The sequence below is a fragment of the Lissotriton vulgaris genome, chromosome 11, assembly GCF_964263255.1.
Source record: "Lissotriton vulgaris chromosome 11, aLisVul1.2, whole genome shotgun sequence".
Taxonomy (NCBI): domain Eukaryota; kingdom Metazoa; phylum Chordata; class Amphibia; order Caudata; family Salamandridae; genus Lissotriton; species Lissotriton vulgaris.
In genome coordinates this window covers 225,624,341-225,647,443 of record NC_141699.1, presented here as the reverse complement: position 1 = coordinate 225,647,443, position 23,103 = coordinate 225,624,341, and the positions used below count along the sequence as shown (strand labels likewise).

At 42.0% G+C, this 23,103-nt stretch overlaps 1 protein-coding gene across 5 annotated transcripts in view; it reads left to right on the top strand.

Annotated features, from left to right (window-relative positions):
• The window catches only part of TPST2 (tyrosylprotein sulfotransferase 2), a 496,074-nt gene extending 482,525 nt beyond the window's left edge, over positions 1–13,549 (top strand). For all 5 annotated transcript variants that reach the window (XM_086943144.1, XM_086943143.1, XM_086943145.1 and 2 more), the window contains one exon: positions 13,041–13,549. The gene's annotated coding sequence lies outside the window, so the exon portion shown is untranslated. The remainder of the gene's footprint in view (positions 1–13,040) is intronic.
• Positions 13,550–23,103: the final 9,554 nt, after the last annotated feature.

The following is a 23,103-nucleotide window of genomic DNA, read 5'->3' as shown; positions in this document are numbered from 1 at the left end:
ACCTTGCAATCCTTGAAGGTCCGGATTAATACAGTAAATGCAGTCTTTATGTGGGTCATCAGTGTAGTCTCTTTTTAGAGCTGGTGGCACAGGCTCTAAAAAGACCCTTTTTCTCTGTTCCAGACATTCTCAAGGATGTAGATGAGAAATAGATTATCAAATTCTCAAATCAACAAGAAATAGAATGAAAATTAGGGTTCTACAAACTTGAAATCCAGAGTTTGAGCAGAGCTCAAAGGAGACTCCCCAGCACAACGTGCCGGTAGAAAATCGGAGGGGCAGAAGGTTCTCTCTAGAGGGTGAGTAGCTCTGATTGGCTAAGGGAAAAGTTTGGTCCTTTTTTACATAACAAAGGTTATGGGTTGCAAAAGGGAATGGGCCTAAGGCCTTTTTCAGTTAGCTATACTGCTAACCATTGCTTTTTTATATACTGTAGACCCCCGTCTCGACGACGGGGAAATGATTCAGGTGTGTGAATCTATGAAAGCTTCCAATACTGAAGAACTTCAGTTACAGGTAAGCAACTTGCTTTCTTTTGTACTGGGCAAGGTGGATATACATGTATTTTTGAATATTAGTGTGCAAATATGACTCTTTTCAGGATTGAAAAAACATTGTCTGGTTAACTCTCGTCCGACCATTAGTATATGGAAGGCATCTAAGTTATTCTTGACCTGTTTTTAAAACATTTTATTACATTCAGTACCCCAATATTCACTTAATTTGAGGTCTTTAAGGGAGCCCTTCACATAGACAGCCCCTGGGTTAGAATGAACTGTGCAATTGCCATTATGTAAGACCTCATCAATCCTTGTAAGGAGTTGTGACGTAATGTTTTTGAAAACATATTTTGCGTAGTTGCCTTCGGAAGCACAAAAAGCATTATTGCTGGTCTATAAATCTTCCAGAAAAAGCATGTCGGAATAAGTTACTTAAGGAATGAACTTTGCTCCAGTGACTCTTAATATACTCTGTAACATAAGACTTTTTAATTTATTATATAGACTTCTCCGAGCAAATATCAAATGTGATGCCTTGTGTTACCCTTTTAATCGATGGGCTCTGGAGGAGCAATAATCCTGCATACAGACCGCTCAATAATTGTAAATATTGATCCTTATTGTATGCTGTAGACAGGGGTCCTTGACAACTCCTAATCAATTTCTTTGGATTCACTCGCATTAATATCCAAATCTGTGTGTAAACCAACCATGGTCAGTGCACACCGCACCAGGTCATTCGTATACTGCGAAACAGAAATCTGTGTATTACTTATATTTTGTGGATATACATTCTTCAGGGCCAGACTGGGAAACCAAAAGCAGCCCAGGCAAAAATGCGCAAACCAGCCCGCTCCCCTCGACTCCTTGTGCAATCTCTTTCCATCCATACATTCTCTTCTACTCTCTTCACTTTCTCTTTAACTTTCCCCTCCCTTTCTTTCTCTTGAATTCTCCCCCTGCCTGCTTCAGTGAACCTCAGGAAGCTTGGGAAAGTGACTGAGCCACCAGGAGTGGCCCTGGACTTTATAATCTAGCCTCCTCAGGCTTCAGTCCACTGGGGAAATGCCCAGAGGAATAAAAGATCTGCCCGGCCTTGAAATTCTTCAAGCTAACTCTTCTGGATACTGTTGCCCCGGTGCCTCGCTTTACTTTTTCAGAGGTGTCCTCATACAATGTTTGAATGAGTCGGAGTGTGACAGAAGAGACAGTCACAGTTTTCAAGTTTCATGCACAAAAATAAGCTTGATCATTGATATAAAAGGCATAAATGGGAATTAACCTTCTTGGAAAGTAATGAATGATTAGTATCATGTTGACCAAAATGTTGTCTTTTGTCCCACATGCAGGGTGGACATCATTTGATAATAGATATCATCAGCCAATACTTGTAACTCAGTCAAGTGGAGCCTAGCAAAAAATTTGGGCTCAGCGTCCATAGATTAAAAAATTCTGCAGTTGCTGGGCTTTGTGAGATGCCTTCCTATATAAAGTGGATGTGGAGGGCATTTGGACAGTGTACAAGGATTTCCTAGACAATAGTGTCTGAATAACTTAGCGTAAAATAGGCAGTCCTTGAAAAATGCAGTTGGTAAGTCATTGTGAGCAAGGTCCACCATCCAGCTGGCTGACGTAGGATTACATTCTAACACAGTCTCCATCTGACCCACTTAGTGTCCCACCTCTGCCAGGCTGGTCTCATGCACTACATTCCTTGTTTGTGACAGACTCTGAAAATGACAGTGATGTAGGTAATGAGACTGGCCAACCGTACCATGAAGGAAACTTGTATGATGTCATTTGAGGATACAGAGAGCTTTACACCTCCTCCGATTCCGGCCTCCTTTGCAGAAGTCATGCGGAGGGGGGGCCGAAGTGCTCAACGTCCAGCTTCCTACTTTAAAGGTCATACCTAATGTCCTGACAGAAGCCCTCCTGCCTTGGCAAACCAATACCGAGCCCTTGCTGCCTTTCAGTGAGGCACTCACCAACTCTTAGAGGCCTGGGTCAAACCTTACTCTAACAAATCCTAAAACATTCCTGACTACTCCCCCAGAGAAGTAATCACAGAGAGTGAAGACCTTCGGGAAGAAGGTATTTTGTTCCACTAGTTTGCCCTTCCAGTATGTTAATGCCAGTTGCCAGGTCGCCTCAAAGCTTGCCGCAGAGCCGGGCAACATAGGAGTATATGTGCCAGGGACTCCCTTCTATGGTTGCATAGACACTCTGTGATATCTGTGTGTGCTTTCCAGGTTGGATATATTTCTTTTATGGAAAGCGGGTGTAGTCTTGCAGCTAAGATCTGATATAATACCTGACTCCTCACGGCCTGCGTGAGGGCCCCAAAAAGAGCACTTGGCTTGGTCATCGATCATACTAGTGGTCAACGGGTGCATGATCTGCTCTTTGTGGAGTTCACGGAGAGAACAAATGGGAAAGCCATGCGGCCAAAGGGCCATCTCCCACTGGATCGTCCTACACATTGGCAAAAAAGCAGCTTCTGGAAGGGCTGCAAGCTAATTCTACCGGGCCAAGGCAGCTACCACTCCAACGGCTCACAGAGTTCCTGTCCTGGATATCTTTCAGAAAGCTACATGGTCATCACTCCATATGCTCACAAAGCACTACTGTCTGGGTAGCCAGGTGCGCAGAGAGGGGCATTTCACCTGCTTGTTCCTGCCAAACATATTGGTTTGAGTACATTCACAGACCCACCTCCCAATAGGTACTGCTTTTGAATTTATTCAAAAGGCGAGGAATATGCTATTAGCAGTCTCTATCAGAAGACCAAGTTACTTACCTTTGGTAACACTCTTTCTGGTAGAAACTCTAGCTACCTGCAGAATCCTCACCAAGCATCCCATTCTCCCTGTTTGTGGCTTTGACTCTACCCTTTAATGGGATCCCAAGTCTAAAAATCTGTACGTTGGTCAAGCCATTTTGCCGTTTGGTCTCTGCATCTGGGGGCGTGGACAGTCTCGAAAGCAACTGACATTGGCGCTCGGGAGTGGTGCCTATATTGGCCCCGCACGCCATCCCCAGAATGGAGTGTCATTCATTTGGAGCCACATGGCGCCACCTACTTGCACGCAGAGGCACTGCTCAACAGTTTCCAGATCCAGTCTGTGCGCTGAGGAATCTGCAGTTAGATAGTTGATACCAGAAGTTAAGTAACTTGTCATTTATGATGGAAAATTCCATTAGACTGAATTACTTTAACCTAAAGAAAAGTCTTTGCAATTGTTCATGGTACTTATGTTTGGACGTTTTACCATTTACTAAACAGCTCTTAAGAGGTTAATAAAACAATCCAACAGCACTGAGGTACTTCGGTGTATTTCTATTTTGCAAGTTGCAGGCAGATACATTTAGCCCTCCTCTCTTATATTCCCAGAATAATTGGTGATTTTGCAAGGTTCTACACAAACCATGCCTCTCAGGTCTATTTTTATAGGTCATTTCAGTTGAAGTATTCTGCATACTTTGATATTGGTTTCAGATGTGAAACAAAAAGCCTAAACCATTGAATCAGTTACTGCTCTCAGCAGCCAACATGTACAAAAACGATTTCTCTTTGGGAAGGGAATTTGTATCGCCTGACGCCCGAGACATCTAGATTTATTACCAGGGCAAGAGGTTTTAATATCTGTTTTGTCCGAAGGACAAGCAGACTTCTGAATAGTTAGCCTCACAATCCTCAAAGGGACATTAGCTGCAAAGCTTTAGGTTTCAGTAGGAAAACCATTTAAATAATGTTTTTAAAAGGGTTGTGTTCCCAAGTAGTTACGTACACCTATGTAAATTATAAGCTGTTTGGTATAACACATAGGCCTTAGCCTTTAGGCTGTAGCCAAGTGCAAGCAATTTTGACAGGTAAAGGAATAAAGTCCCAGTAGAATAGAGCCTTTGCTGAAGATCACACATTGTAGTTAAGTGGGCAGCATTAGAAATGTAGTTCCCTCTTTTGATCGCTAATCTAGCAACTAGGATACATCTTAAGAAACATGATGTACTGTGTGCAATCAGTGTGCAAATTCTTGGGCATTAAGTAGATCTCAGACATACCCCAAATGGAGCACTGTAAAATGCCCAACAATGCGGTAATGCAGCACATAAAAAGGAGTTTCTTTAAAATGGAGCTGGAGAACTTGCTTTAGTTGTGGAGGGAGCATGGTGGGTCAGAAGAATCCAACTCAGTCTCTTGCGTGTAGTGGATATATTAACTAGGCCTAGGTGTTCTTTCACATCACTAAGGCTTAGAAGTGCCTTGCTGTCAGGCTGTAAACACTTCTGTATGTCTTAGTCTGTCCTTCTCTTCCCAGTGCTTTTAAAATGCTCTAATACCTACACCTTGCAATGGGGTTGACCTTTAAAAATCACCACAGAGCCCTGCCTAACACCTCCACTATATCTATCCACGTCTAACATACCGATCTTCTCGTGAACCATAGCACATTCTTGAGCCATCTCTATCCACATCTGGCTCTTTTCCAGCATCTTGCGCTCAATCAACCCCAACCTTTCTCCCATCTCTAGTTCCTAGTGTAACCCCTTCCATGCCTTCAGGACTTCAACTCCCAACTCTTTCTTATCTAAAGCCTACCACTATTTTTTAGTTCCCTGTTTAATGCCCCTCCCTTCTCTAACTCTATGGCTAACCTCTCAATCATCCCTCACTCTTCTCCGGCCACCAGCCTAACACCCCATGTAACCACAAAGCCTTCAACGACTTCCCAGGGACACTTGCGCCATTTCTAGCTGAGAATCCCTGGGCCACTACTGGCTCTCTTTATAAATCTTACACTACCACAGGCTCCCGGTGTAGCTCTATCAAGACATCCCTGGCTTCCTGTGTAACCTCTTAGTCCTGATTGGCTTCCCATGGCTCTCCATGTAATTCCTCACCTATATGTAGATCCCCTCGAACTGCCTCTCTTGACTAATTGTGATGTGAATGTCTTGAAGTCTCTGTGGTTTTGTTATACATTTAGTGACGTGTGTCATACATTTAATGACATGACTGTCACATGATTGTGTGTCAGGGCATGCCTAGAACATATGATGTACTGGGAGAACCCAATCACTTGCATTTACCCTCCCTACTTTAGCGCACAGGCTACACCTAAATCTGTAGTCTTGTACTTGTTCTTTAGCTGCTGTGCTCAGGAAGAAACTGTCACAGTTTGAAAAGCTGAGGATGCAATCAGTTTTTGGATGTTGGAAACTGGTGTAACCTCCTCATACAAACATGACTAATGTATGTGGTAAATACTGTTACTTCCAACCCAGGTACTTTCCGGTGTCATTTCTTTTCCTGTAAATGCCCTAAAACCTCCACTCTCCCCATCTCTATTTCTCGTCATATCTTCCTACCCTCCACCACACCATTCTTTCTTAAAGCTGCCGGTGATGTCTTGCATATACAATAAGGTATCAAAATTCTCTCTGTGTAACCCGATCTCCTGACATGCAAAGCTCAATGTAAAACAGATTCACAAGCCCATGAATGGCTGGTCTCTTCTTTCCCAACCCAAAATCCAGGCCCACAACATGCCCCAGCATCCTCGCAATCACCCTCCACTCAACAGCTGAGTAATGTTCTGAGGACACATGATCATCTAAGCTTTTTTGCTAAGAGATTTCTCCGACCAGCCACCTTCTTCATGCTTCTTCCTGGGCTCCTGCCTAAACCACAGTGTATCTGATTCTAGAAATGCCAGACTCCTGGTCATTTTCTTGTTAACCTGTAGGTAAGCAAGTGGTGTTTGGGTCAGATCACCCTGCAGACATGATCCCTGCTTGATTCCTTTAAAAGTAGATCAGAAAAAAATGTATTGTTCTTTGTCCTATGTCTGACAAGGTTACACTGGACCTGGAGAAAGTGATCTGTATTTTCTTACCGGGCTGACTACGCTCACTGGAGAATAAAGGTTGTGGTAAATTCTGACCACTCCTGCTAGGAGCTTACAAAAAATGACATTGAGTAGTCCATGCACACTAATTTTGCAGCTCTCCCTCATGTGGAATTTGTGTGTTAAATTTGCTGCCGATGTCTAATAATGCCACTGCATGGTGGTAAATATTGCTGGCGAAATCTCAAAACTTCAACCACAGCGGTTTTGAAAGCGCTGGCATTTCTTCCGATATTTTGTCCATAGTTGTAACAGGATTTATTCAGCAGTTCATCATGAGTATACCAATGGCTTTTTATAGACCAGATTCCTTGCAGGATGTATAATGGGATATTCAAATCCTGCCAGGAGTGACAAAATTCACAAGAGAAGGATTTTTACATCCTTGGCCCTTATACCAGCTACTTGCATGAGTTTAGTCATTTTAGACTTTCAGTGCTGCACAACCTGTTATTGTGTACATTTTACTTAGCTAACACAGGGAAGGTAAATGGATCTGGAATCTACTGAAGCCTTCCAAGACTTTCAATCCGCTGTTTCCTATGGGAAGACTTGGAAATCTTATTTGTGAACCTGTAATACAAATTGGGCTTTGTTGAAGCTCCTACTGACTCCTCACCAAGATTATTGGTACACTCCCTGTCTTTAGGACTGCTGGCAAGACTGCCATACCTTGGGCATAAACCTGAGCCTCCCTCCCTGGTGGCTTGCTCAACCATAGGCCCAGGCCCAAGAGTTCTCTTTATTACCATTGTGTGGCAGTGTCACAGTCACCCAAATGAAAATCTTTCACATCATGTGAGATGATCCTTTGCTGTTAATTTGACTGCAATCTGCAGAACTGTCTCCTAAGAAGAAAGGAATTCTGACTCCTGTCCTTCACTGATGAATTGGAAAAAAACTATCCTTTGCTCTACTGAAGAAAACCTAGCTCTGATTGAGGCATACTGAAGATTGACATTTATGTCCATCTCTGATTTAGGGCAGGATCCCAGATGTTTTGTAGAGATCAGCTTGGGTCTACAATGTTTGTTACTGTATTTTATCTGCCAATATCTAGTGCAAAATGTATATTGTAATATCGTTTTTTTCCAGTACAGACACATCAAGTAAATTTATAACAGATACTGTTTTCCCCAATCAAACGTCAAAAACTTCACTGTGTAAAGTTAATAGTGCCATAGTCTCCTCTAAAAATAATAGGCTCTTTCTGTGGAAACTCATCTAATTGAATTAAGTTAAAAGGATAAGACTGTTAATAATCCAAAAGCAACTACCCTGAACCATGTAGCCACCAATCAAACAGACCAGGGAATCCTAGGACAGGGTACTAATACCACTAAATCAGATCAACAGAACCTAAAGGGGAATCAAAAAGGGGGTAAAGTGAACGGAGGATACACTAATTTACCACCTGATGCTAGTCCTTTTGTCGTAGGGTTGACAGGGGTTCCTGAAATAAATAACCACCAAGAGGAAACTTTCTGGTCACTAAAAAACAAAGTTTTACACTGGTTGAATCTCAATAGACCATTACCTTATCATGAAAAGAGTAAAATCTTAATGGTCCGTAAGACACCATGGATAGGCCCCACAAACAAATCCATCGCAGGTGACTGCATTATCGTAACATTTGAAGATCCACGTACTGTGAATCACATCTGTGCGTGGAATTCTTTTGGTGGAACCTTTGGAATTGACACTAGACCACTCTCCGTCTATCCGCCGCATAGGTGTACTGATGGGGGAGGGAGATGGACTACTGTTGACTATCAAGGCCATGGAGGGGCAACTGGTGAGAGACAGGGCAATCGAAGACGATGGATGGGTGCCCCAACACATAATAGATTCAGCTGTTTGGAAGCAGTGGACTGACTGAAGCCTATGATGAGTTGTGTAACCAGCATTAATGGCTCGTCTCGCACTAGTAGCCCTATCCCTGTGTATGACCCCATGGACTGTCTGACAGATGAGGCCAAATGGTGTATGCTGAAGGAAATGAACAGGGTGGGAAAAATGACCCCATAATACTGCAAAAAACGGGACACTCACTATACCACATGATCTACAGAATTCACAGATAATGCATACAACGGGTGTGACCCTCCCAAATCCAAGGCGATCAAACTTAGAATTAGTTTAATCAAATAGTAGCAGCGAGGCAACCGTGGGACTAATATCCTGGAATATAACTGGAGTAACCAAAAATCTGAGGGACCCCGACTGGGCAGAGTTTATTGACTCTAGCGATTTTTGCCTATTACAAGAAACGTGGGCAGTAGACATACCACATAGGGTGGGCTTTAAAACGTATGGGACTGGAGCAGTCCCTTCTACAAGGGGAAGACCATCAGGTGGCTTAATTACTTGGGTTAAAGTAACACTAAAGATCCGAGTTGAAGTCATAGACATTGGTTCTTTAGATCTATTAGCTTAAAAAATTACTAATGATGTAGGGAAACCATTTTATTTAATTAATGTTTACAATAGACCTGCCTCTACATCTAAGGAATCGCTAGTCATAACAAAGTTGGATTGCTTTTTAGGCAGATCAGTTGGCAAAGAAGCGACTATTATAGCCGGTGACTTAAATTGCAATTTTGAACCGGTTAAAGAGCTTATGCCCAGATGCATCAAGCATTTTTGGAGTCGCAAACGGTGCGATTCCTTAAAATCGGCCGTTTGCAATTCCAAAAATGCTTTTTGAGATGCATCATTTGTTTTTGATGAAAATCGCTAATTTTGCGATTTTCTAAAATGCGATTGCATTTAAGGAATCACAATATTGCGATTCCTTAAATGCAATGCATCATTCTTAAAAAATTTGCGATTTTACAAATTGCAAGTGCAAATTACCACGAGGTTGAACCTCGTGGTAATTTGCAAAATTGTTTAAAAATGCACAAAAATTTATTTTTTAAACTGTTAAGTTAGAACCACATGTCCTTAGGACATGTGTGTATGTAACTTATAGGTAAAAGTGCATTTCATGGGTGCAGGGGGGGGTCATTTGGACCCCCCTCTCCACCCTTGAAATGCTTTGTTGAATTCCGATTTCAAATTGCGAATTCGCAATTCCCATTCATTCCTATGGGCATTTCAGGCCATAGGAATGAATTGGAATTGCGAATTCGCAATTTGAAAATCGCATTTTTTATGCGATTCGGTAAAAATTGCGATTTTTACTGAATCGCAAAAAAAATGCGAGAAAAATGATGCATACCATTTTGCGATTCCTAATTTGCGATTCGGTAATTTTCGCAAATTAGGAATCGCAAAAAAGTACTTTGATGCATCTGGGCATTTGTGAGATATTTGAGGAGGAGGACCAAGTAAATAATATTCCTCCGTTGGATAACATAGCGTCTGTAAACTGCACAACTTTGGCAGTACAATTAGTAAAGTTGACTGCGGAACATGGGCTTAGGGCATGTAATGGTCGCCTCCTGTCGGATGCCTCGAAAAATCCGACCTTCTCTAGGAACAACTGTAAAAGTAATTTAGACTTTGTAATTGTCTTGTTGTCCATCTGGCACCACATGGTTGACCTTGAGGTGAAAGATAGAATAGAGAGTGACCACTACCCTTGGACTAACTGATAAAAGAATGTCTGGTTACAGAGGATGGGACTACAAAACCGTTAGATACTCAGTTCTGCAAGCAATGAGGCCCTGGTTAGCAATATTAGGCGCACACTAAAATGGTCTCGTATATTAGAACATGGTGACATCCTTGCAGCAATATATTCACAGCTTGCTGGGTATTTTGAAGCCTTCGCGGATTCCCCACCCATTAGCAGCACCCCTGAACAATTTATTGCTCTACATAACGAGTTTTTTAAGGCATTAAAAGTACTAGTGACAAAAATGCCAAAAAAGAGCCACCAGAATTTGAGCAATATGTCCCATAGTAAACCTTGGTATGATAGGTCTTGCAGGTTATTTAAGGGGAAACTTCTGTTGGCAATTAAAACTAAAACACCAGCAGAGGTCAGAATTGCAAGGCAAGATTATAAGAGAGTGCAGGCAGTATCAAAGAAGTTGTGGGAGGAGAGCAGCTGGGCTGAAATGTTGGAAGCTGCAAAAGCAAAGGACACAGTAGGGTTCTGGCGGTTAGTTGCAAATGGGAACCATGTGGGGAAGGTTGTAAAAGATGTCCATCTTGATGAAATGACGTTGGTCAATCATTTTACAACCCTATATAAAAAACACGATGGGAATCCCAGTGAGATTAGCGCAGAAACGCCATGCCATACAGCCCCCACTGATCCTCTGGAGTTTACAATTGAGGAAGCAGAGTCGGCGATAAACTCTGTGAAAAGTGGCAAGGCGCCGGGGTTAGATAAAATACCTGGGGACCTTTATAAACACAATACAAAGATATGGGCACCCTACATAAACCATTTATGCAATATGTTGTCTCACAGTAAGGACTTCCCTAACAGCTGGCGGGGAGCTGAGATTGTCCTAATTTTCAAAAAAGGCGATAGATCAGATCCCTCGAACTATCGACCTATTAGCCTTATGGACATTCTTCAGAAAATGTATTCAAGGCATATTTTAAATCGTATAAATGAATGGCAAGAAGACAAAATGGTCCTTACAAAGTTCCAGGCTGGGTTTAGGAGAAAAGTGAGCACCATTGACCAAGTCTTTAGGCTCTGCTGCCTATACTGGAAATATGTCCACATTAAAAAGGGCCGTTTGTACGTCGCCTTTGTAGACCTTAAAGCGGAATTCGACCTAGTACCGCGAGAACTACTTTGGAGGTCCCTTCATGACGCTGGATTACCTGACTATCTATTAGTCCAGATAGTCGAGTTGCATGCTACGAACTTTGCCAAAGTGAGGTGGGGTCTGAATGGCGAACTCACCAAGAATATACCAATTGAGCGTGGTGTTCGCCAAGGCTGTGTTCTGGCACTGACATTATTTTCGCTTTTTGTGAATGACATCCCCGAGCATTTAGATGGCTGCCTGAATGATTTACCAAAATTAAATGGAGAAAGGGTGCCTGCGTTACTTTTTGCGGATGACACCATTCTAATTTCGCAAACCATGAAAGGTCTCCAGGCACTACTTGATTCATTTAGTGAATACTGTAGCAAGAAAGGGTTAGAAATCAACACAAAAAAGCAAAATGTTTGACCCTAAATCCTGCTAAATCTGATAAAGGATCCCTGTTTTTAAATAGCCAAAAGTTGGAATTAGTTGATTCCTTTTCTTATCTGGGGGTTTCGCTTGACTCCAAGTTCACATGGAACCCACAGATTGAAAAAAGTAAGGTAATATTTGCACAGAACTCAAAACCCATCATTGCAAAACATAACTCAAGTACCAGTAAAGCGGTATCACCAGCTATAGAGCTTTTTAAATATAAAGTACAACCAGCAGCTCTTTATGGTGCCGAAATTTGGGGGCCGATGTCAGAAGATGCTTTTGATACTATGGACAATAAATGTATGCGTAGCATTGTAAGGGTCCCAAAAGGCACGCCCCTGGTACCTCTTCAGTTAGACTTGGACTTCAAGAGGACGGATCATTACACCATTGTCCGCCCTCTGTTGTTCTGGGTCAGACTATGCCAGAGTCCAGAGCTGCTCGATTATAGGAATGGGTTGAAGGAGTTACTATGCTTAGATGTATCCAACTCCAATGTCTGGCTAAAACATATCAGAATATGGTTCAATAAAATAGGTCTTCATCATTTCTGGGAAAGCCCTGATAGGTTGCCGCCAAATTCAAAAAATGTGGGGTTTTATAAACAACCAACTATACAATGGCAATAGTGGTGGATCACTTGTTAGCAACTTTTTAACCTTCAAGGATCTCCCCCTATTTGAGGGTTTCCTTGATGAAATTGAGCCCCCACTTGCAAAAACCCTTTTAATGAAATTCAGATATGGCAACCTCATGACTAATTCAACCCTCGCCCGTTGGTCTAGGAAAAATGCTAATGACATTTCAGTCATAGGAGATCTATGTACCTTGTGCTAGGGCTATCACAAGGAGGATGATATGCATATCCTTTTCTTTTGCTCAGCATACATGCCGGCCAGAAAAAAGTGGATTAAACCCTTGTGTAATCTATATAGAATTAGGTCATGTAAAACGGCACTTAGAATAATTAAATCTGATACATCACAGACTATTGTATTCAGTGCCAGCAGATCTCTCTATTCCATTTATTTTGTTCGTAGGAAAAAGGGCTTGAAGTTGTAACACTATGGGGTGCCTTTATTTATGTATTTTAAGAATAGGCTAAGCTGATGAACTAGACAACAATGTTGTAACTTTTTATGTCTTAACTCTTTATGACTTTTAAATTACTAATTTTATAAATGATAAACTATTATTGTATTATTATTGTATGTAAATTGAATTAGGTTGTTTTATTATGAAATGTTGTTGTTCAAATCTTTTATTGCAATAGAACGCCGAAATAATGAATGAATTAAGTTATAGGCTGGGCAAGTCGGTTTCTTTGCAGGGCAAGTAGATTTCTGTAGCATGTTGTCCCTTGGACAAGTACATTTAAAAAAATATTCCACATCCCTGAGCCTTTTTCATTTCACATTGTTTGAATATGAGTTGTGTGCCTGTGGTTAACATCCTCTCTCTTAATTTAGAACTCAAGAAATTGATCATCATCATGAAGAGAGAAAGACTTTGCAACCGACAGAGGAAATTAGTTATCCAAGCATATTGCTTGCAAAATATTGCCAAACTGTGACTGCTCTACGAAGAATGTATTTGCATTCGTCTGCAGAACTCAAACGTTAGAGCTCTTCATACAGTACATTGTCATTTGTTTTGTTTGTTTCTAATTATTGTGGGCATAAAGAAGCGAAATGTATGTGAATTGATTTTTAGTGCTTAAATTAGATCTGCATTGAAAATAAATTTTATATCCAGTTCTCAGAATGTTTTTATAAATATCTATATATATTTAAAAATGTCATATGCTATTTTCTAATTTGCAAAAAGAGTACATTTTGGCAGCTTTGCTAACATTCATGATAAGTGATCTACCGTTCTTCGTACCCACCCTTTTGATTTACAAAAATTGAAAATGCCAAGCAGTGTAATCCGTCTCTTACACTCTTATTCACCTGATTAAAGTATTGTTTTACTACAACATGTCTTTTTTTCTGTCTGAAATCTCAAACGTATTACTACATTTATCTAATTTTGAATATAAAATATCAGTGTGGTTATCTTCAAACCTCTGAAGTTGCTTAAAAACATGTTTTCTCTTATTTGTGTTTTTTTATTTTAGTTTATTTTTTTAGAAGAATTTAATTTTTTTCCTGAGAACCATTATTGCGTAAAACTTCACTGATTCATTTTTTCCCAGTAGTTAAAATAACAATAATGTTCTAGTAGCTTGTTTCTAATGAGTCCCCTCATGCCTTACAGCACGAAAGCCTCCCAAATTGTTTGAGCATTCTTTCAGGATGAGAACAGATTTCTTGTTTATCAATGAGAAGCTCAGCAGGTTCTCACAAACATGGAGACGAATGGTCACTGCGCACTTTTGCATCTGTACCCCAGTGGGCCACATCCACATTCTTCCCTCTAGTAGTTCAATATTGGGGCACCATTACAGTTGTGACATCAAGTTTCGCTTGTCTAAAACTTGGTAGGCAAAGCAAAATGAATGCTAAATAAAACTATGCCTCAAGAATTGAAGTGAAGAGGCAGTGGGGATTATTACCCATGGTCTACAAGATGCCACCTACCTCTATATCAAAGAGCATGGTTATGAAGTTAATGATAACTATATATTTGGTTGGGTTTACGCAACTCGAGTTGTGGGCCCCCATACCTGCGGAAGAAACTAAATCATGTATGTTGTAGAAATTAGCTTGTATGCAAAACACCAGCACGTGTGCTGAAAAAGGTTTAGGATCTGAAGGCTCATGATGCTGCATATATTGGACTTTGCAATTCTCTTTCAGGAAACCGCCTTGCAAGAAAGGACAAAATGGTACCATGAGTAATAGTTGCAGATTGGTGCACTGGGATATTGGCTACACTCTGCGTATGTACATCGCATTGGAATGTGTACTGTTCATGTGCTGCTTTATTTTTAGGGTTAGCTACAGTAGCTTGATGGTCACGTCAGCCAGATCTTGCATCAATAGAGCCATGTATTGTGGAACATATAAGCTAAGTGTCCAGGTAGGAATCATTCACAGTGTAAATTATACATTCAACAGTGTCATAACTATGATCACTAAATTGAAGAGGGTAACCGAGGGGTTTCAGCAACAGCAAACAATGAATAGTATCAAAAATATATATTTATTTTTTGATTTTCAATTATAAACTTTTTTATGTTTTACAGTTTTATCCAAGAATCAAAAGTCCGGCAACATTAAACCACCAAAACCATATATCACAAATCATATGGTGGCATATAAACACCTTTACCACATAGTGTGGACACAATAAAGGGACCACATGCACGTTATTATATATGCAGCCAAATTCACAAATTGTTATTTCAAGTGAATTATACAATATGGTTGTGTAAAAGGTGTTAGGCGTCGACGTTTCGGTCCATGTAGGCCAAAAAGATCCGGAGGACCATCTTCAGGACAAAAAGGTTGCACAGGGGTATCTAATACAAACATAACAACATCAAAAATCAGTGAAACCCTAGGGTACACGGAGATTTTTTCAGCTCAATATAAAGAACAAAGTGACAAAGCACCAGTGACAAAACACTTAACTAAGACATAATTAGGTGTGGCATGCACCTTTAGACAACCACCAAGTGTACGTAAAATAACGCAAATGTGCCAAAAAGAAGAAGAAAAATGCCAGAAACAAGACCAGTTGACAAGTGCCTATAGGACCTTATTACTACCATGCCAAGAAGGTTCGGAGCAATAACCCAAATTTAGGCATGCACTAACAAATTTAACCTGTGTACTATGTAGTACTTACAAAGCAAACAACCAAAAACGCCTCTCAGGTCGTTCTGTAAATCAATAAATGAATGGGTCAATAGCGCTGAGTAAGCTAGAGAATATCGTTCTAAGGCTAAGCATGCATGTAACTTACATCTGGCGGCCGCCCAAATTTCTGAAAAACAGGCAAGTACACAATCAGAAACCTGTATGTGCCAAGACTATCTTAAATATAAAGCTATCCTGCCTTGCACTTACTTCGCTGACCAAAAAACGCCGGCTCTCAGGAGTCCGTGTGTCTTCTCCGTGCACGATCGCGGAAGCCATCCATTTCCGCATATGACGTATATAACGTTAGACGCCAGGGCGTCACTTACACAGTGAACTTGGCGGCCATCTTAAAGTGGACTAAAAGGCTTGTTAATTCAGTTACAAAACGATAGGCAATCATACCATAGGAGATTAATGACTATTGAAAATACAAATGTGAATATACAAATAGACAAACCCAAACGTACTACACTCCAGTAAGCTTCATAATCTAGATGAATGCTTAATTCTCACATACAACCGTGTGTGACAGTCCATTTTTAAGTGGACTGAAAGGCTTGCTAATTCAGTTACAACAAAACGATAAGCAATCCTACAGTAGGAGAATAATGACAGACTAATAAAACTACAAATATAAATATACAAATAGATATACCCAAACGTCCAACACTCCAGTAAGCTTCAAAATCCAGCTAAATAATTATTTCTCACATACAGCCGTATGTGTCAAACCAGACTCAAAAGACCTTTACATTAGGGTAGCCAATGAATGCCATTCGATAAGAGTGTTCAGCCCATTTTCTACTGTATCATACAGCCAAATCAGTTTGTTCTCTCTTTGAGCAAGAAGTTTTTCCACATTAGGTCGTCTCCTTGTACCCTTTACACACTCAATAACAAACCATTTCATATCCGTGGGGGCATGTGACATGTTATTAAAATGTTCAACTAGGGGCGCCGTATGAATTTTGCATCTAATGCGCGATTGATGTTGTGTTATCCGTTTCCTTATTTCTTGTGTTGTTTTTCCTAGGTAGTTTAGTCCACAAGGACACTGGATACAATAAATCACATTTTTGGTCATGCAATTAGAATGTTGTTTAAGCGTCATCTGTCTCCCATTAATGCAGCAGGTTTTTGTTATTTGTGTGGTCGCACAAGCTGTGCATCCACCGCATGGAAAGTGTCCGACAATGGGTGCCAGGCCCCACATGCTACTTAGGGTATTGATCTTGGGTTCCCTGTAGGCTTTGACCAAATGGTCTCGTACTTTCTTTCCTCTCTTGAAGGCAAATCTGGGAATGGCTAACTGGGGTTCAACCTTTTGGATCAAATGCCAGTTGCGTTTGATGATTTTCTTAATTTCTGTGGATTCTGTACCAAAAGTCAGGACACAAGTTGGGGGTACTGTATCTGATGTGGTATTAGGGTTTGTCAGTTGCTTTTTTTGTAGGAGGGCTTGACGGTCATAAAACCATGCACGCTTCATAGCATGCTTTACCAGCCGGTAAGGATATGACCGGGTCACAAGTTTTTCTTGCAAAATTTTTGCTTCCCTAAAATAATCTTCCCTCTTAGTACAATTCCTCCGGATTCGGAGGAACTGACCAAAGGGGAGATTATCCCGTAGATTACGGGGGTGGTGGCTATTATACCTCAAAAGGGTATTACGTGCCGTGGGCTTAGTATATAGACTCACGGCAAGTGTCCCTTCGACATGTATGATGTTGAGGTCAAGGAAATTCAAAGACTCACAATTACTTTCCAGGGTGAATTGCAGATTCCCATCCTTCGTATTGAGCCATCGGTGGAATTCTTCCAGCCTATCTTTACTTCCCTCCCAGACTATACAGACATCATCGATGTATCTTAAGTAGTGGACCAGATTTGTTACAAAGGGGTTATTGTTGTAGATAACTTTTTCCTCAAAGTCTGCTACAAACAGATTCGCTATAGTGGGAGCAAAAACTGCTCCCATTGCAACACCCTTCAGTTGAGCAAAAAAGTCATTGTTGAAGAGAAAATAGTTTTCTTCTAGAGCAAGTCTTGCACATTCAGTAATAAACCAAGTGGGAACTTGGTGGGGCCGAGTGCGAGTTTCCAGAGTGTTATAAATTACTTGCAGAGCTTCAGCCTGGTGAATATTAGTGTAGAGACTTTCGATGTCCATTGTAGCCAAGATGTTATGGTTTGGGCTAAAATGGACACCTTCCAATTTAACAATTGCGTCTCTACTGTCTTGAGTAAATGATCTGGTGGTGGTAACAAATGGTTTTTGGAAATGATCCACATATTCTGCCAAAGGTTGAAGAATAGATTGGCAACCAGCCACAATAGGTCTTCCCGGCGGTTGCTGACTGTTCTTGTGGATTTTTGGGAGCGTATAAAACGCAGGGATACTGAAATCATCTTTGTTAAGGTAATCAAATTCCTTTTTGCTCAGCCAAAGTCCTTCTTGGCCTTTAGTAGTCAATGTGAGGATAAGTTTACGGATCCTGGCCGTAGGGTCACCAGAAAGTTTCTTGTAGTGTTCTTGGTTGCTCAATTGTCTAAGGGCCTCCTGATCATATACAGTTTTATCCTGTAAAATGATTCCTCCCCCCTTGTCAGCAGGTTTGACTACTAGATCTTCCCGCTCTGATAAGGTTTTAATGATAGACATATCGTCTTTCGAAAGATTAAATCTAACAAACTTTCTGTTTTGGAAAAGTTGTTCGATTTCCGTAAGTACCACATTTTCGAATGTGACCATCTCTTTAGGTATTAAATTGTTGGCTGGGAAGAATGTCGATGGACATTTAAGGCCACTGATGTTAATGGGCATACTAGTAGTGGTTTTATGAAAGAAATGTTTGAGTCTTAGGGTTCTGAAAAATCGATGAGCCTCCACTAAGATTGAGAACAGATCATTTCTATTGGTGGGGACGAATGAAAGCCCGTGACTCAGGACTTCTATCTCCCTAGAGTTCAACTGATATGAGGACAAATTGAAAATTTGTATTGTGGAAAGCGCATCTCTGCACTCTGGATAATTCTACTCTTGTCTACTCAAATCCAAAGGAGTACATGTAGTCGGAGATAAAATAGAGCAGTTTAATCACGCTTAACCGGGTGCAAACCAAAAGGGAAAAACATGTTCCGTGAAGGGAATGAAAAACTGCAAACAATTCTCCTTTCATGTTTATACTATATTTCAAACAAGGCGGTGTGCAGACTCCACTCCCCTCCCCTAGCCTATTGGAAATTTCCTTCCAGTTATACATACAAAGAAATAGCTAACCACACTACATTTTCAAGGTACGTAATGTGAGAAAGACTCACATGGCTTGACTAATTGCAAATTCGATGGAAAAAATGTTGCTTCCATCTCGGAGAAGCACAAATGATTAACAAGGTGTAATTATTCTAGCAACCATTCAGTACTTTTCCAAGGGCATGGAGAGCAAAAGCATTCACAATGTCCGCACGTACAGGGAAAAGTTTCTCAGACAACGTACAAATTCTTGTAGATTTAAAAAAATATATATCTGCACTCCTGTTCATATCATATAATCTTTTTCTCAACTGGTCCTTGAACATAGGTTCAACATTTTGTAATTACCTGCTATCACTAACCTATAGTATCAATAGTAGATAATTTGGATTGGTCACTCATATCATGATAGTACTTAATTTCTTGATATTCTCCATTATAGGGTTGTTAGCACGGGAAATAAGAAACAAATGGGCCTCTATAAGAAAGCTAATCTGTGAGGGTAGTAACACTAATGTTCATTTAATCCCATATTTCGTTTCTTGCATCATAAGCATATTCTGTTGTGGTACAGAAACTGGAGGGTGCTTGCAGGCTGAAAGGAACACGCTGCAGCACATGGGAAGACAATTTACACACAGACAGCACCCTAAAATAATCCCACCTATATCCAAGACTATCATTAATAGTTTCCAACCCCATGTGAGCAGTACTTGTCTAAACCAACCTGACTAAGTCCAATCTCCAGTATCCTGATGTATTTCAGCAGCAATTTTGTGAAGTTTTTGAATGGGCAAATTCACTTAGGGGCGTTATCTGGGATATACATACAACATGAGCTACCAATTAAGTGGCATGCCCTCCCCTTCTCTGCTAAAAGAATGTCTGAAACAATACGATTTTGAAGGGGAACAAGACCGGTAGCTTAAATTTCTACAGTAATGTTGCTGAGTGCATCAACAGTACATTGATAACAGCTTCCACTACCCTGGTCAAACTGCGGACCTGTACACTATTAACCATGGCACCCCAGAAAGGCACCAGACCGTTCATTGCATCAATAAATTGCTGCAGCGTGGTATCTGTCTGGTAAACATGTACTACCCATTTATTAAGTCGATGTGTCTTGTGATAATCAGAGCGTGCAACGTAAGTGGGAGAGAGAATAAATGCTATGCATCTGCCTGACAATCCTTTAGGGAGCCAGACATAAGCCTGATTACCACAGACAAAATAGGTGTTTTGCCAGGGCCACAAATGATGGAGAACTAGTGCAATTTAATATTCTCAAATATTGTATCTTTTATAGATTCACATGCTTGAATCTTCCTTGTCGTCATGGTGGGAGTCCCACAGTACCAGTAAAATAGCAGTATGAAAATCTAACAATGACAAGCCCATAGAAACTCATACTCTTTTTTAACCTATAACCATTGTTATAAAACATCCAAACTCCAGCCAATCAGAGCTCAAACCATAGAATCCCCTTCCTCTGCAAGGCCACCATACCCTCAGATTTTTTTTACCGCACGTCGTGTGCTAGGAAGTCTGAGCTCTGCTCAGTCAGTTTCTTCTACTGCCCTTTTGAACTCCAGCTAAAGATTTATCTAGGTATTCTCTCATCTGAGGCACCTGCCAGGAGTGTGAGTACTCTATTTTGTTCATCATGGCAGTCTAAAAAAAGGTTGTTTAGGTCCTGTAAGACTTGTGGAAAGTCCAGACTTTTTTCTGAGGACCCACATAAAGAATGCCTCTACTGCCTTTACCCAGAGTATAAGCCCAGAGAATGGAAGTACTGTTGTACTTTCTCCTCAAAGAACTTTAAAGATCGTGAGGGTAGGCTGCTTCTCTGGCTGCAAAGAACTCTGATTCAGAGGCTGAGGAGAAGCCCCTTACCTCCTAAAAGAATCTTTGTATTCATTTCTTAAAGATGCCAAAAGAGCCAGATCTCAAAGTAAGGAGAGAGTTGAGGTAAAAAGAGCAAGTCTGGCACCACCTCATCACATTAGAGGTCTGCATCAGCTCCTCCGTCGATGCCTCTATCTCCTCACAAGGATTCCTCTGGTGACAAAAAGGGCCCGTCGACGAAGAAATCATAGTCTACGACTTCCGGCTTCATAATTAACATGTACCACGTCGACGAATAAAATGACGACAGCGAGTGCGTCGACCGTGGTGATGGTTTCACTGTAGACAACCGCACAGGGTCTATCTCTGTCGACGAGAGTTATTTTGACTGTTGTTACAGCGACGATCCCGTCATCGATCTTGGCGAAGATGCCGTTGACGAGGGTAAAGATTGGTCTGCTTCTAAAACCTTTTTCTAAGGTTTTCCTCTGATCCCTACCCGCCTTCTACATTTTCAGGAGTCTGAAGATGAAGGACAGTTTGGTCCTGCCTATAGCCCTTCGCAACTCCGGGTTAAGTGCCAGGACTCAGAGGATGAAGAGATGATGGAGGATCCAGCTACTTATATGGAAGGAAATTACTCCTTCTCGGATAGGGAACGTCCCCTTTCTCATTGTATGGAGACGCTTTCCAGGAACACTATCCATATGAAGAGCAAACTCAGGAACCCTTCATTAATGTTCCAATTTTATTACTATCCGACCTCCGACTAATGCTCAATGATTATTTTAAAAGATTTCCAGAAGCAAGTTCTGCTCCTCCTCCGCCTCCCGCACAGGAAGCCACCACTCCAGCACTGCGGGTGCTACCTCTGCAAAGGAGCAGCGTTATTTTAATTCCTTCTCAGGTTCCGGCGCAAAGTCAAGATGACGATGACCAGCAGTTGGAGGAAGGTGAATTGCATTTGGACCAGGATATCCAGGATGAGTGGGGGGATAATGCGATTCCCACTCCACCTTCCCCATCTCCTCCCTCAGCTGACTCTCTGCCCACAGATATCGGTGGATTCCATGATCTGCTAGAATGCGCCTCCAGGCGCTTTGATCTTCCCATGCCAGTCCAACAGACCCAATGTTTTCTTTCTGACTTTAAACCTCCTTCACAAAGCTCTTCTTGATACATCCCTGTTGTGGATTTCTTGTGGCAAGATGGCTTGAAATTAGTGAAAAGACAGCTTCTATCCCTGCTGTAGTACCAAAACTGGATAAAAAAATACAAGGCACCCGAAGATTTTCCCACATGCTTAATTGAACATCCCAGGCTTGATTTGGTCATCATGCAGCTAGCTGGAACCAGGTCAAAGAACCCTTCCTCTCCATGCTCCGCACCCCCCTGACAAGGAGGGACGTTGTTTAGACAATATTGGTAAAAGGTTCTCTGCTTTGTCAGCCACGGCCATCAGACCCTCCAAAGCTTTAGCTAACCTGGGGAGCTGCGACCGTCAGATGTGGTCCGACATCTCAGCTTTCTTGTAATTCCTTCCAGAAGATGAGAAGAAGGAAGCACGGGAGGTGCTGTTGGAAGGAGAAAAGGCTTCCTGAAGAAACCCAAGGCGGATCCGAGCGATCTCAAGAACTTCCCACCCATCTCCCTGCTTCCGTTCCCAGCAAAGGCCATCGAGAAGATTGTTAACACCCAACTCACCCGTCACCTCGAAGACAACATCCTGCACCCCTCCCAATCAGGATTCCACATCAACCACAGCACCGATACCGCCCTCCTCGCCGCCACAGACGACATCAGGATCCTTCTAGACAACGGAGAGACGGCGGCCCTCATCCTCCTGGATCTCTCCGCCGCCTTCGACACAGTCTGCCACCGCACACTACGCGCACGACTCCAAGATGCAGGCATCCGGGAGAAAGCCTTGGACTTTACGACCTCCTTCCTCTCTGGCAGAACTCAGAGAGTCCGCCTCCCCCGTTCCGAGGACTCCGAGATCATCTGTGGCTTCCCACAAGGATCCTCCCTCAGCCCGACGCTGTTCAACGTCTACATGGCACCACTAGCACGCATCGCCCGACAGCACAACCTCAACATAATCTCCTACGCCGACGACACGCAGCTGATCCTCTCCCTCACCAAGGACCCTCTCAACGCCAAAGCCAACCTCCACCAGGGAATGAAGGCAGTCGCCAACTGGATGAAGGAAAGCCGACTTAAGCTGAACTCAGACAAGACGGAGATCATCATCCTCTGGTCCAACCCCTCAGCATGGGAGGACTCATGGTGGCCCTGACTAAACAAGTCAACGCAGTCTCCTCCACCTGCCTAAACACCCTTCGCATGCTCCGCAAGATCTACAGATGGCTCCCGACAAGAGGAAAACAGTCACCCAGGCCCTAGTCAGCAGCATATTCTACTATGGTAACGCCCTCTACGCCGGAGCCTCGTCGAAGCTCATCAACAGACTGCAGAGAATCCAGAACGCCTCTGCACGCCTGATCCTCGACATCTCGTGCCACGACCACATCAACCCCACCTGAGGAACCTAAAACTACTAATTGCCTTTTCTGCCCCGAGGAAGAGTCAGGCTTTGACACAGGCTTCTATCGCTCGTTG